The sequence below is a fragment of the Lissotriton helveticus genome, chromosome 1_1 (assembly GCF_964261635.1).
Source record: "Lissotriton helveticus chromosome 1_1, aLisHel1.1, whole genome shotgun sequence".
Classification (NCBI taxonomy): Eukaryota; Metazoa; Chordata; class Amphibia; order Caudata; family Salamandridae; genus Lissotriton; species Lissotriton helveticus.
In genome coordinates, this window is record NC_136057.1 from 1,562,120,950 (window position 1) to 1,562,138,411 (window position 17,462).

The 17,462-nt window shown below is 43.1% G+C and overlaps 1 pseudogene; it reads left to right on the forward strand.

The window, feature by feature from the left end:
- The first annotated feature begins 311 nt into the window (after nucleotides 1-311).
- LOC144764602 (nuclear receptor subfamily 0 group B member 2-like) lies at nucleotides 312-8,909 on the forward strand (annotated as a pseudogene).
- The last annotated feature ends 8,553 nt before the right edge of the window (nucleotides 8,910-17,462 follow it).

Sequence of the window (17,462 nt, forward strand, 5' to 3'; positions counted from 1 at the left end):
ATGTCAGCTGACCAATAGTGCACTCCAGTAGTCTTGGACCAGCCATGTGTCGCAGTCACGCAGCGTAGCAAACAGCTCCAGAGCCAAATCCAAACTATCCCAGGAGGCCCCCCACCGGCTCCCAATGGCCGCCCACAGCGTCCGCTCCAAAGACCCAGCTAGGGGTGGGCCTGTCGAGACACCGCAACACGCTCCCCCAATGCAGCACACGCTTATTCTCCACGTAAAAAAAGGGGGGAGGGAGGGCGTCACACACCGGGCAAACCGCGCCGCAGGAAGCGCCAGGCCTCAAATGGATCGCCCCGTCGGAGATGACACCGCCGGATCACCAACGGTGAGTGGGTTCCAGGGAAGGGGTTTGCAGGTCAGAAAAGACGCTCAGGTGCAGTATTATGTAGGATTAATGTACAGGCACGGCGGAGCGGTGGGATCAAGCGGCCATCTCGGATTCCGGCAAGCTCCGCACCCCGATTTTTGGAGTTATTCCATCTTTTACACACTCCATATAGGAAAGAGATTTTGGAGGGCTCCCACCTGTCCTGCTGCTTGTGGCGGGAATCCTGATTTTAATTTATTTTCTCCGCAATGGACCTCCCAGTTCAACCAGGAAAGGGAGACAGCACTGCTTGTGCTGCAATGCTATGAGCACATGGTGCACTGCTTTGGCACACCTCAGCTTTAAGAACTGAATGAGCATTGATTTTTTCCTTCAGGCCTGGTTGCCTTCACTGCGTACAACCTGTATTTCACTTCCTTCTAAGCGTTCACAAATGCCTTTTGGATCTATGCCTAGAATCACAATCGGGTGCGCCATAGGAAATTGAAGTACTGATGGACCCCTTAAAGGCCCATGGGTACTGTTGTTACCAGCATATTTTATTACTGATGAATGCATGCTTCAAGCCATCCCAGGATGCTTTGGCTCCTAGTGAAATAGAGACTGGCTCTACGATACACTTACAGGATGCAGTCAGTCCCTGAGTGGCTGCTGTGGGAACTTAATGTAATCACCTTTGCTCCATAAACCTGCTTCGAGGTGCGCCTCTGGGACCATTGCCTGTGGTTGTGGGCAACAGTAATGTTGCGTCTACCACTCAGCACACATATGCAATTAGCTTTTATGTGTAGTGCGAGCCATTTAGCCTGTTTTTTAAAAACTAAATTAAAATGGATTTACAGCTTTTTGCTTTTTCTCAACACCATAGCTCTCTGAGTGCCTGGGATTTCAAATAGTATGATGACTTTGAGGCTTTTTATATGAAGATTTTAAAGGTAAGCTTGCTTTTAGATACTTTTAAGTGTGCTCTTTTAACCTTTTTACCTTTTCTTTCATTATGGCCTATTGACTTTTTAGATATCTCGTATATATCAACTCTTAGGATGAGGAGTGGGTGTTATGTTCCCTGGTTTCCTTGGGGAGGCCCATATAGCGAAGCTGCTCATTTTTTACATTATCCCATTTTTCACAATAACATTTCTGCTGTGATCTTCTGCACATATTTTCATGCACAACAATTTTTGGATTTGTTTCTCTTGAACTACTTTGTTTACATATCTAGCTTCACCCAACATTATCACAATGCCTTGAACATCATGTCCAAAGCCTCTTTATTCACTATGTACAAAGGCTGTTCTATCATCATCCATGGGGCAATAGAGCTATCTAAATATTATAGCATCGCTAATCAACAATGTACAAGGCTGCTTTATTTTATAAATAATGAACATCCCAATAGATTAGTAGAAAAAGCACTTTACCGGACACCGAAGAACCCTGCACGCTGAGATTTTACCATGTAGTGAGGGTTGTACAGTTCACATCCAAGACGGGTTCCTTCATTTCCTCCCACCAGGTAATGGGGTTGGATCGTCCCTAGGGGAGATTCTTGTCTCTACACCTACACACACACACACACACTCTAGAGTAGGGGTTTGCATAGTAGGACCCCTGATTACTGCCTTGTTTATATGCCTGCATGTATACACTGTTTTGGAACCTACTGTTTACTCTTATGGATCTTGTAATAACTTTCTTCTGCTTCTCTCTACTGATTATCACAGCACATGTATTCTATACAAGAGGTACATTGGTTCATTAAATATATTGAAAATATCTCACTGTGTATTCTGTATATTTCTCTGAGTACAAATAATCATGAGTGACTGAGCGAAAGGTTCTGATCTGTTTCCAGGATCCCTGAGGGGTCAGGGTTGTCATGCTCAGTGGTTGCCAGAATCAATTTGCTCCTTGGTTGGTAAGGGGGGCTTACAGTGGGATCTCTAGATCAACATATCCTGCAGGATGCCCTGAATCATTCTAGGCACCTCACATAAAATTAATGTTGTCCAAACAAACGTTTTAGTGGGAACTGCACAACAGTAAGGTAGCCCAGGATCTTAAAGCACACTATACAGAAAAAACCCTGTATCATAAGGATTTCGCTTGAGAGTCTTGGCAGGCCAACTGAGTCTTTCAGCCTTATGTAGTCCATGCCATGTCAGCAATGCACATGGACAACAGAGACACTTGTTACACGAGACAGTACTTTTATCATTATCTGTGGCATTGCATGCTGTGTAACACCGCTTGTGTCATTATGTCCCCTAAGCGGTTTCCTCATTTGACCGAGGGCACAACGAGGGGAGAAGAACCAGGATTACATGGATGTACCACGTGCCAGGAAATCCTCTAACACAACTGGAATTTGAGAGCCAATATGGGACATAAATAGATGTCAGTGCAATGAATATTATAATAATAATAATAACAATCCTTCTACTACTAATAATAATAATAATAACAATAATGATTATTATTATTATTTATTACAAACAAAATCAGTTCCCCAGAGTCCTAGCAAATATTTCACTTTGCATTTCTTAATTTTTCAGTTTGAAAATGCACCCCAAACGCAAAAGTTGTAGTAGTCTTTACCCAACTTATTCAGGATAAAGCCTGTTAACTACCTGCCCCTCTATGATGCACCCTTCCCTACAGCATCTAACTACACTTCAAAATCAAGAAATGTAAATACGCTAATTCCATAATCGGGTTGGAGTTACTGTTGGTGTAGCAGATGAAGTGACACCGGGTCCCAGAGGTTCCACTGCACCTGCCACCTTTTTTGCCCTTACTGACAGCAGTCCACTGCATTGGGGGAGATCCTTCATGCATTCCCGGGGCCAATATTGAGTCAGAAGGCCACGCTGAGCAGCACACTGATCCTGACCTCCAGGGGGCATACACTCCTAGCCGCAGGGAGGAGCTGTTTATAGCTTGCATGTATTATCTTGTGAAGCTCAGTAGAAACAGTCTCACTTGGAGGCACAGACCATTTGTCACCGGCAACAGGGACCTATAAAATATACCTAAAAACACAGCAGTGAAAGTTGGTTCCTCACTGAAGGGGGCAGGAAGGGAGGATTGACGTCAAGTCTTTTGTTGGTTTGACATGAAGTCACTTTACTTTCCTGAAATATTTAGGTTAGTTGCAGAAAAAAAAAATTTCACATTAAAAAGTGTGACGTCTTTCTCCTTCACGAATAGCTTTAGTTGACAACGCCACTAAATTGCATAGTAGTTGTTAAACTTATGGCTCTTGCTCTGAATAATTTATTTTCAAGGATGTCATTCCTGAATATTGAAGTTTAATGATGTGAAGCAGTGCAATTTTGGCTCCACCCTTTCATGTTTGACTAGGCCACATCAAGGTTTACGTATGGCCTCATGTATTTGCATACTGCAATATTATTAATGAGATGTACTGCACTTGATCAGATACAGAAAGTGTGTTTACTGTGTAATCTCTGCATTTATATGTTTGTGTATATTAAAGTGTTACTTTACAGTAACAAACAATTGAAGTTCTCATATATACCTACAAATGGGTGGTTTGAATATTATTCATTCTTATATATGTGTATCCATTTGTATTGTACTCGACATCTATATTATAACTGGATATGTATCTGTAATCATGCATTAAAAATTAAAAAGTGCACTGAAATGCTTGCTGCTCTAAGTTGGCCAAAGGCCTTAAGCATTTGGATTTCTTATCATTTAACCTTCAACATGAACGTTAGTTTTGTATGCAATGTTTTTGCTCTCCTCTGCAAGCGCACTTGCATCTGCTCATGGTTAAGGAAAGGCTCATTGTGCACCAGAGATAGTGAGGCTCGAAAGGAGTATTGGCAAGAAGGGATGCTAATGAGCGGAAGAAGAAAGATGTTGTATCTGAAGGCAGGAAGAATGCAAGAGTGCTGTAATGTTTGGACCAAATGAAAGAAATCACAAATCTAGTTGCCAAACTTTATTGGTTAAAGATGGAAAAAAAGTGAGACATGTGACCTTGGATTCTCAAAGGAGATGACACTTTAGCTAGATTCAGATTCCCTTTAGATTTTGAGAGGTGCAAACCTCTTTGCGACATCTCTCTTGTGTGGTTTCATGCTATACAATATTCTTTCTTTAGATAATTTCTACAGGGGTTCTTTTAAGCTGAGACCATTCTTGCTGCTCTGACTGATCCTTAGTTTAGAATAATTAATTACAGCATTTGTAAAACGCGCAGCTACCTCAGGCGAGGTGTCCCGGCACTAGGGGCCGTTGGGAAGATTAAGTCAGCTATTGCCCAGAGTCACAAGGTGATGCGATATCCGGCCTCTGGACCTCGGATCAAACCGTGAGCCCCCAGGGTCCAGAGTCAGCCACCCTGGCCGCTGCACCACACCTCTTCTGTATAAGGCTTAATAGATTTACTTAGACAACCTCATGTATAAGCAGGAGAATCAAAACTTTCAATCTATTCACCAGAATTTGTTTCCCAATCTCTGTATAGTGGCTTTGTACTTCATCATTTGCTTTTTGTTTTTAAGGATTCATTTTGCCTGATGTTGCAGATGTCCACTAGTGACAGGGGCAGTATTTTTATTGGGACTTTTGGGCGTGGTCCCCCTGTTTATTTTGTTGCGTCATAAACATGTTGATTCCATTTAGCAGCATTGCAGAGATAGAATTTGAGTTTACGAGTGAGTGATGGGCGGGGTCGGTGTGGAGCTTGAATTATGATTGATGGATGGTTCAGCTGTGCCTTGTGGTGAAGTGTGCTTGCCAGATTGGGCGGGTGCCTTTCTCTGTCTGGCCCAACATGCACAATTAAACTCTTGCCAGGCTGAGTAATGTTAGGAGTCCAAGGGATTACAGCTGTAGCCCCCTAGCCTCCTAAGGAGCACTGAAAGTTCCTGACGGAGCCAATCTTCACACTACTTACATGCTGCTTACTAGCATAAACAGCAAGGGAGCAGCATCTAGATTGGCGCATCAGATGTAGGGGTGGGTGGAGGGCAGAGCTGCTCACAACTCCATGCACGGTTGGAGCCAGCAAGTCATTAATAGGGATCAGAGGGTGCAAACAGCTTGAGAAGTGACATAGCTTGCAATGGGAGGCATGGAAACATCGGCAAGTGTGAGTGCAAGGCTATTCCCCTGGACAACATCTTGCTGCGAATCCTCAGTGTGGAGGAAGATGATTACCTCCTTCCCTCTGCTTCCATCAGCAACAACACAGATCTTCTAGGAAGGACTGCCCCGGCCACCAGAACCACCAAGTAGGTCTAGGGGCCCCGGATCTCACATTCAAGAAGACCTCAGAGGTGCTCCTGAAGACAGAGGCCTTCATCAAAAACCTGCTTTCTTTTTACCAGCTGCCACTTGGGCACCTGCAGCTCTTGGTGCAACCGTGCTGGCACCCTCTCTTTGTCCTTAGTCTTGCTCAGGAGAAGGTGGATTTTGACACAACAGACATTTCAGCACCTAGTTTGCAGAAACAGATCCTCCTGAATCAATATGGTACTGAGGATGAAATGTAGACGCTTGCCCCTCTTGGCGTGCTATTCAGAGGATAAACAGTTTCATGGGCAAGGTTTAGAGCTTGGACATCCGTGCAGAAGAAAATGCATACCTCAAGGGTATTGTTCTCTTTAATCCAGGTAGGAGCTACCAAAATATGTATGGCACAAAGCAGGAGCAAACCAGAACAAATATTGTGCTGGAAATGTAGAACTTGCTTATGTATCCATAGAGGATTTTCTCACATCATAAGGACAATGAATTTGCTTCATACACAATGTAGATATTGATACAAACCAAGAAGGATATTACATCTAAAATGTGTGTTTATTTTGCTATGTGACTATAGATATCACAGTGTAACACATATGCCTGGATCCTAAATCAATGAACACAAATATTTATTTAGACATCACATACTATTCGAGTGTGGACCATTATGTTAGTATAAGCGGTAACATTGTGCATTGGGTTAAACAACTGCTGCTGGTATTAGAGCAGACCCTTTAACAACACAAATGTTTCTTCCCTACTCAGCTCTTCATCCATCCGAGGACGGCCCAGACTCCACTACTAATGTAAATGAGCAAACAAATTAGCAGGGAGACCTGACCTGAGGCATTGGTAGTGAGTAATAAAATTAAAAGTAGTAATGAATGGAGGCCCCAAAAATCTTTACGATGACACTGTTGCCTAAGTTATGCAGCAAAGCCAGGACTGATCCAAAGTTCTTTGGTTTCTTGAGCCACTTAGGTGATTTACCCAGAAACACACAGGATGTTGAGCTGACGCTTAGATTCAAACCCAGAAACCCAGCTATCGAATCTGGCAGCTCTGGTCACTGCACCACATCCTCTCCCTCATTAATAGATTCAATCTGCAGTTCATTTAGGTGCTAAGAGTGACAAATATCACATAATATTACCAAACTCATACTTATTTCTATCATCAACTTTGAAAGGATATGTGGCTGAATTATTCCTACTATTGAAACCTACTGTGATTGGCTGTATGTGGTCATCCGTTTATATTGATTTGTGCTGCTGGTGGTGCATTAACTCTCAGGTATATATTACCAGATTTGGATCTGAAATAGTCAGGTTACACAGAGCTTTCTGTAGTCAGTGGTGCACTAACTCACTGACTCTGAAATAAACCTTTGACATGCTCTGGAAACAGGTCCCTTTCATCCATTGGGGCTTAGTGAACATGAATGTGCTTTGCTGCATTAGGAAATGTGTCCAGGTTACAAGATGTGTTCGATGGCCAGGCATGTCAGAAGCTGCTCGCCAAACTGTTTGCAAGGAGCGGAGGTGAGACACAGCATCATTTTAGATATCTGAGAGCATGTGTGTGAATTTAATGACTGGGCCTGCTGTGTGTTCTTTCTGCCAGGGTGGACTGGATTCTCAATAGCCAGTAGCTCTTAAAATCACAAAATGCAATATGCGAATATAATTGTTTTAACATCCAATTAATTTAATGACTATTATAGCTAGATACATGCTACAAGTTTTCACAACCTCTGCCCACTGCTGTTGCATTGTGCATTGTGCTAAAGAAGTGCTTTATGCACCCATCCTACCATACAAATATCCATCTATTCAACCTTCCATCACTAATCTCAATATATCCATCCTTCCATTAGGGATCCATCCATGAACACACCTCTTCCATCCATATTTCCTCCAAAACTATTTGTTTGACCATCCGTTCACTCATCAATCCATATGTCATATTTCCATTCTCCACGTTATCCATCCTCCACTACAATATCTGTTCTACTATCCAATTCATCCACCCATCACCTCTTCCTTCCTGCACCTGGTTATTCATCTCACAATCTAACCCTTCCATAACCCACACATCCATTCATTCACCAATCAGCACATTTGCCCATTCATCCATCCATCCTCCTAAAACACATTCATCCATCCACATCACCAATAATCCATCATATGTACATATCTGCTTATATGGATCCATCAATCCACCCATCCACAGCTGTCAAATAACACTGATTGATTTCTGAACAGTGAAGGTATAAAACATTTAGGTATTCCATGTCAGTGATTTAGTTCCTGTTTATATTTCACTTGTTTTAATTAATATTTCATCCTGTAAGAGTGCTCTCTTTTTTCAGGATGTTGTATTTCTGTATTTATTGTGTAGCATATTCCTCTTGCACAGTGCATACTTTGAACTGAGTCGCCTTCAGGCATTTTTAACTGGCCACCATTGAGAGCTCTGGAGCAAAGGCCAAAGGCATTGCAAATTTCTCACAGTGCCTTTCAGTGGGTCAAAAGTGTGTTCAGAATATGTGGTCATCCAATCCTTTGCCTCTCTGATGAACAAACAGAGCAATGGTAACTTATTCCAGTTGCAATTATGATTCTACGCAACTGTGTATGAAGGAGGCACATAGTTGCCAAAATATTTAGAATGCAAAAGTAAATGTAAATACACTTCTTACAGGTGAATCGGTGTGTTTGGGGGTTGTAAAGTACAGTTCTCTGGTTATACTGAATAAGCAGCTACCTACGTCATTATCAAATGAAATCTCTTTATTAATGTCATAACTACACTTTCACAATTGCTTTATTAACCTTCTTGCTTTCTCGAATGTGCTTGGTAATGCACCATTTGCCCACTCTTTTTTCAAACCTTTCCCATTGGGAGAACCCCCCGAACCTCTACAAACTACTACCAAAGATGTTTGGAGTCACTCGCTTGCCACGCTCACTCACTACAGGGCACTCATAATCCACTTTTACACCCCACTACTTTGAAATGTCAACAGCCTCCACTGACTAGTAATTACGTATTTTAAACAACTTTTCTGAGACTAATTTATATCGGGTTGGATTTGAATTTGTAATAAATCCTTATGTAATCCCACCCTCTGAATCAGAGGTTTACTGTGTGTCCAAATGGATTACACTGTAATTGTTAAATTGTGGTTGATCCTAACACCTTTTTATCTTCAGGCACCTTGAAACTTTCATTGCAGGGGGCAAGGAAGAAGGAGCCTAAACTTGGTGCATTAGCAGATGCATCATGAATCAGAAAACGGAGGTGCTGGACCTCTGGTGAAGAGGTTGCAGATGTTTGTCGACTCACTGTGTGATCCTGACCAACTCACTTAATTAATAAATGCAATGTTTAATCAATAATTTTATGAAAACAGGATTATGAGTCATTTTATAAAAACTATACTGCCTGAGGGAAAGGTTAGTTGCTTAAAATGTCAGGTATGTGTAATCTGAAAAGTAGCTCTGGTATTTAAGGTTACGCCTGTGAGATCCCTTTGTTGTCTGAAGCTGGATCTCTGTGTTCTGTGAAATATATGAGATTACTGTGTGAGGCCCAAACCTGTAAATTCTGGGAAATGTTTTGATTTGGTAGTGCTGTCCAAAGTAAAAATCTGTAATGTCTGTCTCATCAGAGAGACAGTTCTGCTGCAGACACCAAAGGTACGTACAGCACCTTGTGTGCTATTGTAAGTGTGTCGCTGCTGTGCAAGGCCTTAATCCGTGTATTATTTGACACTTGAGGAAAGGTTCTGGCAAATATTTTATGAATAAAAGCCATAACCACTCATGTCCCTGAGAAGATTTAACACAGCCTTCGTGAAGTATAAAGAAATCTGCAGTGACAAAGACCTCAGACTCCAATGTTTTTAAATGAACATGTCTAAATTCAACCAAGCACAATGAGGCTATTCACATTCCAGTTCTCAGATACATTCACGAAGTACTATGCTCACCAATGCCTTCTGCCAACATAGTTTAATTACTAACCGTTTTTGGAAGATACGGTTTTGTATGTAACTGTCAAAACATTACACAACATTGGTGACACTAGAATCTCCTCCTGGCATTGACATCCCATTTTGCCATTGATTCAAAGAAAGTTGTTTTTTCTTTCTGATGTCTGTAGGGACTCCTTGGCTATTCAGGTAAGTGTAAAGAGGGGTCCCCGCAAGGGAAACGTGTTATAAGCAACACACACTCACAAATTCATATGTGTCAATAAAAACAATGAAAATAAGTATTGTCATTTATTTTACAATACCATTGTATCAATATATTACCACAATATTTGAAAGCCCCAGAGAGGGGGGGGAGGAAAGGAGATGAAAGGGGTGTGCTCAAAAGCGTGTAAAGTCCAAAAAGATGAACATAGTCACATAAAATGAAGACAATCATGTACAATATTAGCAAGTAACTTAGACCAATTATGACATAAAGCCAATGTATTCAAAGGTCCTTTAGATTGTTAATACAAAACCCATTCAACGGTCACATAGATATCCATTCGATTACTAGAGGGCATGTGCCGGAGGCGTACAAAGGAAAGCCGTCGACGTTTCGACCCCTTGGCGTAGGCTAAATTAGGTCCTTTAACGGGGTCTTCTTCAGGACAGGTGCAGGGTGAGGGAGGGGGCAATTATCTGTGAAGTTAAAAGAATTGCGTGAGAACACTATTTATTATTTATTTATATTTATCACTAAATGAACGTGATTTTTAATTTAACAAAAATGAACCAAAACTGCGTCCCATGGGCTTAGGGCCACCTAGGCCTCCAAGGCGAGGAATTGGCGTGAGACCACACAAAAAGTCATGGTCAAACACCGTGACATAGATTCGCTTCTATACAGAGGAAAACTCACATAGGTTGTCAACTCTTGGGTTGATCTGTGAAGCTTGACCATCGGATTCTTTAAGATGGAATTGGGAAGTGGGGGGATCGTGTCAACTGTAATTAAACAAGTACAGGTATGCAGGCAGTTAGGTCAAATGTAGCGACCAAAGACCTATCTAGTCATAACTCCCCTTTACTTACATGACAAGACATAGACAGACAGTTGCTGCCTAGGATCAAGCCTCTCCTAGTTCTATAGTGAAAGTCGCTGTGTGTAAGAAGGGAGACGATCGAATTAGCTAAAATTATCCATTCAAAGCATGAGTTGCTCGAGGTACAGATATTAAGTGGGCTGATACATACCTCCATATTGGAGTTCGTCTGAGTGGTGACCTTCATTGACCGCAGTGTCGGCGGGTATCAGTAGCGGCCTGTATGAGGTAATTAACCATAATACATAAATGGCCCCTTTGGTTTAAACACTTAGCGCACAGCGCTCTTTTCACAATGGATTAAATTACAAGATTCTAACTAAGTTACAGAAACTACGCGCATTCAGCGCTCTTGTCACAATGGATAGAGTGCCAGTCCTGGCAAACTTACTCGTATAAGGAAACTCGAGGAAGACACGTCTGACTGATCGCGTATTAAGGTCCTGGCGGAGGACGCGGCTGAACGCCGCGAGGGCAGTATGCTGAAAAAATATATAGGACACCTAGTCACACACCCGTGATACTGATGTTAATATTACCATGTGTAGAGCCCAAAGTGGTACTTACACTTACTCCGGACTTCGCTCAAAAGCTTTGTTTACTTTGGCGGGTTACTAAGAAATCATGCTCGAAGGTCACGAGGAAGATTTTCTAAAAGAATGAAAAGAGCAGGTCAGCCACCCGCAATATTGACATTAGAACGTTAAATGATAGAGCCCATCCCAGTACTCACACTAGCTTCCAACTTCTATCGCATGGCGACTTCGCAACACTGCTACGCGGAGTTTGGGGCGGGGTCAGACTTAACTTCCCAAAATGGAAATAGAAGAGTTACTCTAGAAACCGTGTTTGCGAGAGAGGCACGATAAATAACAAGCGTACTGATTTCTAAAATCGGAATGTGGGAGAGTATTGATAATTAAATGTTTAAATGCAGTAGAATATTAATATTTAAACCCAAACCATACATGAATAAACCATGGCACATATTACCATTGCTGCAAACTTGTGCACCTCTCAAGCATGAGGGTGTAAACAGGTTCATTAGGATCACGTTATTTAAAAACCACAAAAGCATATATTGTGTATAAGATATCATGCCCATCGGCATGTACGGATTGTCCCTGGCACATGTAACACACTTGTGCACCTCTCAGACATGAGGGTGTAAACAAGCACAGTCGGGCCACATTATTTGAAAAACAAACACATCCATTATGAGAAAAGTTCATTATGAGAAGAATATTAAAATATCAATCGACACACGAATGCGAAAGCAAATACTCATGCACTTCTCCAGCATGAGAGTGTAAATGAGTGTAAGGACACACTACTTGAGAGTGTAATTCCTATGTCTCACATTAATAGGGAACACATCATGTTATACAGGTAGGTTATTGTAGAGCAATTTAGTTCGTGCAATTGAAGGGTCAACCTAAAGCTGCCAACTGTGCCAGGCTGCTGTCTTGCTCGTTAAGCCCGTTTTTAATTGAGTCCAGAAGGGACATCCATTTGGACTCACGCGTATTAAGGGCAGTTCGTAAATTACCCCCTCTTGTCCCGAGGGAGACTTTTTCGACCACCCACCATCTCAAATCAGTCACCACATGGCCTGCCTTCTGCCAGTGGTCGACTAGGGGGGCTCCTAATACCTTGCATCGCAGTCTGCTGCAGTGTGAAGAGATACGCGCTTTAATTTTCTGTTGGGTCTGTCCCACATACAGTAAATTACATGGGCATTTTATGATGTATATCACACTACTGGACCCGCAATTTGTGTGAAATTTGAGAGTGTAGGTGCGTCCCGCATGAATGAATGACTTGGTAGGAATAGTGGTTTCGCACGCAGTGCAGTTGCCACATCTGAAATGACCCACCAATGGGGGTAGGTTCCATAACGAGGTTATTGTAGGTTGACTCTCAGGTTCCAAATAGGATTGCACCACCATGTCCCGTATGTTTTTAGCCCTTCTAAAAGAATGCAGTGGGAGTTGAGGTTGGTTGATTTCGCTTGCTACTAAATGCCAGTTCTTGTTAATAATCTGCTTAATCTCATTGCTGCGGGTCGAAAAGGTGGTCACACAGATCGAGCGTTCAAGTTCCTTGGCATTTGAAGGTAGGGGGTTTAGCAGGCTTTCGCGCGGACTGTACCACGCCCTTTTCCTGGCCCGTCTCACCATTCGTGTTGGATATCCTCGTGAGATTAAACGGTCATGCAATGTTTCGGATTCCTTGATATAATTAGCTCGGGTGGAGCAATTTCTCCTGATCCTCAGGAATTGCCCCACGGGCAGATTGTCCTTCAATCCCCTGGGGTGGTGGCTCCCATATTGCAATAAAGAATTGCGCTCAGTAGCTTTTCTGTAAAGTGTCGTCTGTAGATGGTCTGTGTCGACATAAATGGAAATGTCAAGGAACGGTATGGACACATTACTTGACTCCATGGTAAATTGGATATTCGGGTTTCTTAAATTAAGCCAGGCGTGGAATGCAGCTAGTTGTTGTTCATTGCCCTCCCAGATGCACAGCACATCGTCGAGGTTGAAACTGCCGCGGAGCAAGTAGTTTCACTCAGTAAGGAGATAGCTGATTTGAAAGCTGAAATTCTGGGTGACAATACCCTCACGAAAGCCAAAGAAGCTTTGGAGAACTTGGAAGCCTCTATCAAAGAGTTCGATACAACTGCGCAGACCAAGAAGTTGGAGAAATTGGCCAGAGATCTCAAACAGTTCGATAAAAAAATTGTCTACCCGTACCTGCAACCTGACTATTACAAGCAGGATACCCAGGGGCGTTTTTCAAACCGTGGACGGGGAGGATATAGGGGCAGGCGCAATTTTACTACCTTCTCCGACTCCTCGTTTAGTTCGGGCAGTGACGGAGATACTGGTCCAAGCACCTCTTACAATTATCCTCCACTGGATCCCAACTATCAACAATACCCGCCACAATTCCAGCCTCATTTTTTAGATCAGGGCCAAGGACAATGGCGGCCCCCTCGAGGACGTGGCAACAACTGGCCGAGGGGACAGACGAGAGGCCAGCAGCAGAACACCGGATGGGACAGCAACAGGGGCAAGTCCCAGAAACGGGTCACCTTCCGCCCAGAGGTGCACGGAGAGATTTCAACCAGACGCAACACCTACAGATGGTGAATACTCCCGGCCCCAGCAGCACTAACACCAATCCTGTGATTAATATCTCCATGTACCCTTTACAAGATGAGGAGATTAAAGCCCTGAGCAAAGGTTTATCTTATGTTCCTACCGCACCTACCAACAAATTCCTACTCAAAACAGAATTATACAAATTCTTTAGAAAGATCAGGTTGCGATACTACTTCCGCAACCAAACCATGAGACAACCAAGCTCCACTACTGGCCTCAGGGAACCCTCCACCTTTTTCCCGCCAACTTATGCAATGAGTCACAAGATTCTGGCTTTTGAAGAAATCGTGACATCGGCAGCAGACAAGTTACTTGATCACAAAAAGTTTGTGAGATTCAATATGAGCAAAAAGGAGAGTCAGGCCCTCAAAGATCTTCGCGCCAATAAAGCCGTGATCATCAAACCCGCCGATAAAGGCGGGGCAATTGTCGTACAAGATCGGATCAAATACCAAGAAGAGATCCATAGACAATTGACAGATGGGGTGAGTTACCGTAAGCTACAAACTGATCCCTCGAGGGAATTGGCTTTAAACATCTTGGCTACCACGCAGAAAGGTCTGGACGGAGGCTTTCTAAGCGAGCAGGAATTTAAATTTTTGAATCAAAAATTCCCGAGACTGGCTACTATTTACACCTTGCCGAAGGTTCACAAGAACCTTGACAACCCCCCTGGACGCCCGATCGTGTCAGGGTGCGGTTCAATGTTAGAACCTTTATGTAAATATATTGACTTTTTTCTAAAGCCGATTGCATTGAACACCAGGGCTTACCTCCGCGATACCACTCAAACTATCAATCTGATAGATGAAAGACCATTCAACCAGCAAAATGAACTTCTAGTGACGTGTGACATCATATCCCTCTACACTAGCATCCCACAACAGGAGGCCCTGGATGTCATCAGAAGGGTACTAGATGCAAGACCTGCTCCGGTCCAAGTCCCTACGGACTTTATAGTTGAACTGCTGAGTATTGCCATGCAAAAAAACTTTTTTATTTTTCAAAATGAGTTCTTTGTACAGACCACAGGTGTAGCGATGGGGGCTACCTTCGCACCGAACCTAGCGATTATTTATATGGACGATTTTGAAAACCAGCACATCTTTTCCATGACTAATCCTTTCCAGATGAATCTTTCGCTCTGGGTCCGTTACATCGACGATGTGCTGTGCATCTGGGAGGGCAATGAACAACAACTAGCTGCATTCCACGCCTGGCTTAATTTAAGAAACCCGAATATCCAATTTACCATGGAGTCAAGTAATGTGTCCATACCGTTCCTTGACATTTCCATTTATGTCGACACAGACCATCTACAGACGACACTTTACAGAAAAGCTACTGAGCGCAATTCTTTATTGCAATATGGGAGCCACCACCCCAGGGGATTGAAGGACAATCTGCCCGTGGGGCAATTCCTGAGGATCAGGAGAAATTGCTCCACCCGAGCTAATTATATCAAGGAATCCGAAACATTGCATGACCGTTTAATCTCACGAGGATATCCAACACGAATGGTGAGACGGGCCAGGAAAAGGGCGTGGTACAGTCCGCGCGAAAGCCTGCTAAACCCCCTACCTTCAAATGCCAAGGAACTTGAACGCTCGATCTGTGTGACCACCTTTTCGACCCGCAGCAATGAGATTAAGCAGATTATTAACAAGAACTGGCATTTAGTAGCAAGCGAAATCAACCAACCTCAACTCCCACTGCATTCTTTTAGAAGGGCTAAAAACATACGGGACATGGTGGTGCAATCCTATTTGGAACCTGAGAGTCAACCTACAATAACCTCGTTATGGAACCTACCCCCATTGGTGGGTCATTTCAGATGTGGCAACTGCACTGCGTGCAAAACCACTATTCCTACCAAGTCATTCATTCATGCGGGACGCACCTACACTCTCAAATTTCACACAAATTGCGGGTCCAGTAGTGTGATATACATCATAAAATGCCCATGTAATTTACTGTATGTGGGACAGACCCAACAGAAAATTAAAGCGCGTATCTCTTCACACTGCAGCAGACTGCGATGCAAGGTATTAGGAGCCCCCCTAGTCGACCACTGGCAGAAGGCAGGCCATGTGGTGACTGATTTGAGATGGTGGGTGGTCGAAAAAGTCTCCCTCGGGACAAGAGGGGGTAATTTACGAACTGCCCTTAATACGCGTGAGTCCAAATGGATGTCCCTTCTGGACTCAATTAAAAACGGGCTTAACGAGCAAGACAGCAGCCTGGCACAGTTGGCAGCTTTAGGTTGACCCTTCAATTGCACGAACTAAATTGCTCTACAATAACCTACCTGTATAACATGATGTGTTCCCTATTAATGTGAGACATAGGAATTACACTCTCAAGTAGTGTGTCCTTACACTCATTTACACTCTCATGCTGGAGAAGTGCATGAGTATTTGCTTTCGCATTCGTGTGTCGATTGATATTTTAATATTCTTCTCATAATGAACTTTTCTCATAATGGATGTGTTTGTTTTTCAAATAATGTGGCCCGACTGTGCTTGTTTACACCCTCATGTCTGAGAGGTGCACAAGTGTGTTACATGTGCCAGGGACAATCCGTACATGCCGATGGGCATGATATCTTATACACAATATATGCTTTTGTGGTTTTTAAATAACGTGATCCTAATGAACCTGTTTACACCCTCATGCTTGAGAGGTGCACAAGTTTGCAGCAATGGTAATATGTGCCATGGTTTATTCATGTATGGTGTGGGTTTAAATATTAATATTCTACTGCATTTAAACATTTAATTATCAATACTCTCCCACATTCCGATTTTAGAAATCAGTACGCTTGTTATTTATCGTGCCTCTCTCGCAAACACGGTTTCTAGAGTAACTCTTCTATTTCCATTTTGGGAAGTTAAGTCTGACCCCGCCCCAAACTCCGCGTAGCAGTGTTGCGAAGTCGCCATGCGATAGAAGTTGGAAGCTAGTGTGAGTACTGGGATGGGCTCTATCATTTAACGTTCTAATGTCAATATTGCGGGTGGCTGACCTGCTCTTTTCATTCTTTTAGAAAATCTTCCTCGTGACCTTCGAGCACGATTTCTTAGTAACCCGCCAAAGTAAACAAAGCTTTTGAGCGAAGTCCGGAGTAAGTGTAAGTACCACTTTGGGCTCTACACATGGTAATATTAACATCAGTATCACGGGTGTGTGACTAGGTGTCCTATATTTTTTTCAGCATACTGCCCTCGCGGCGTTCAGCCGCGTCCTCCGCCAGGACCTTAATACGCGATCAGTCAGACGTGTCTTCCTCGAGTTTCCTTATACGAGTAAGTTTGCCAGGACTGGCACTCTATCCATTGTGACAAGAGCGCTGAATGCGCGTAGTTTCTGTAACTTAGTTAGAATCTTGTAATTTAATCCATTGTGAAAAGAGCGCTGTGCGCTAAGTGTTTAAACCAAAGGGGCCATTTATGTATTATGGTTAATTACCTCATACAGGCCGCTACTGATACCCGCCGGCACTGCGGTCAATGAAGGTCACCACTCAGACGAACTCCAATATGGAGGTATGTATCAGCCCACTTAATATCTGTACCTCGAGCAACTCATGC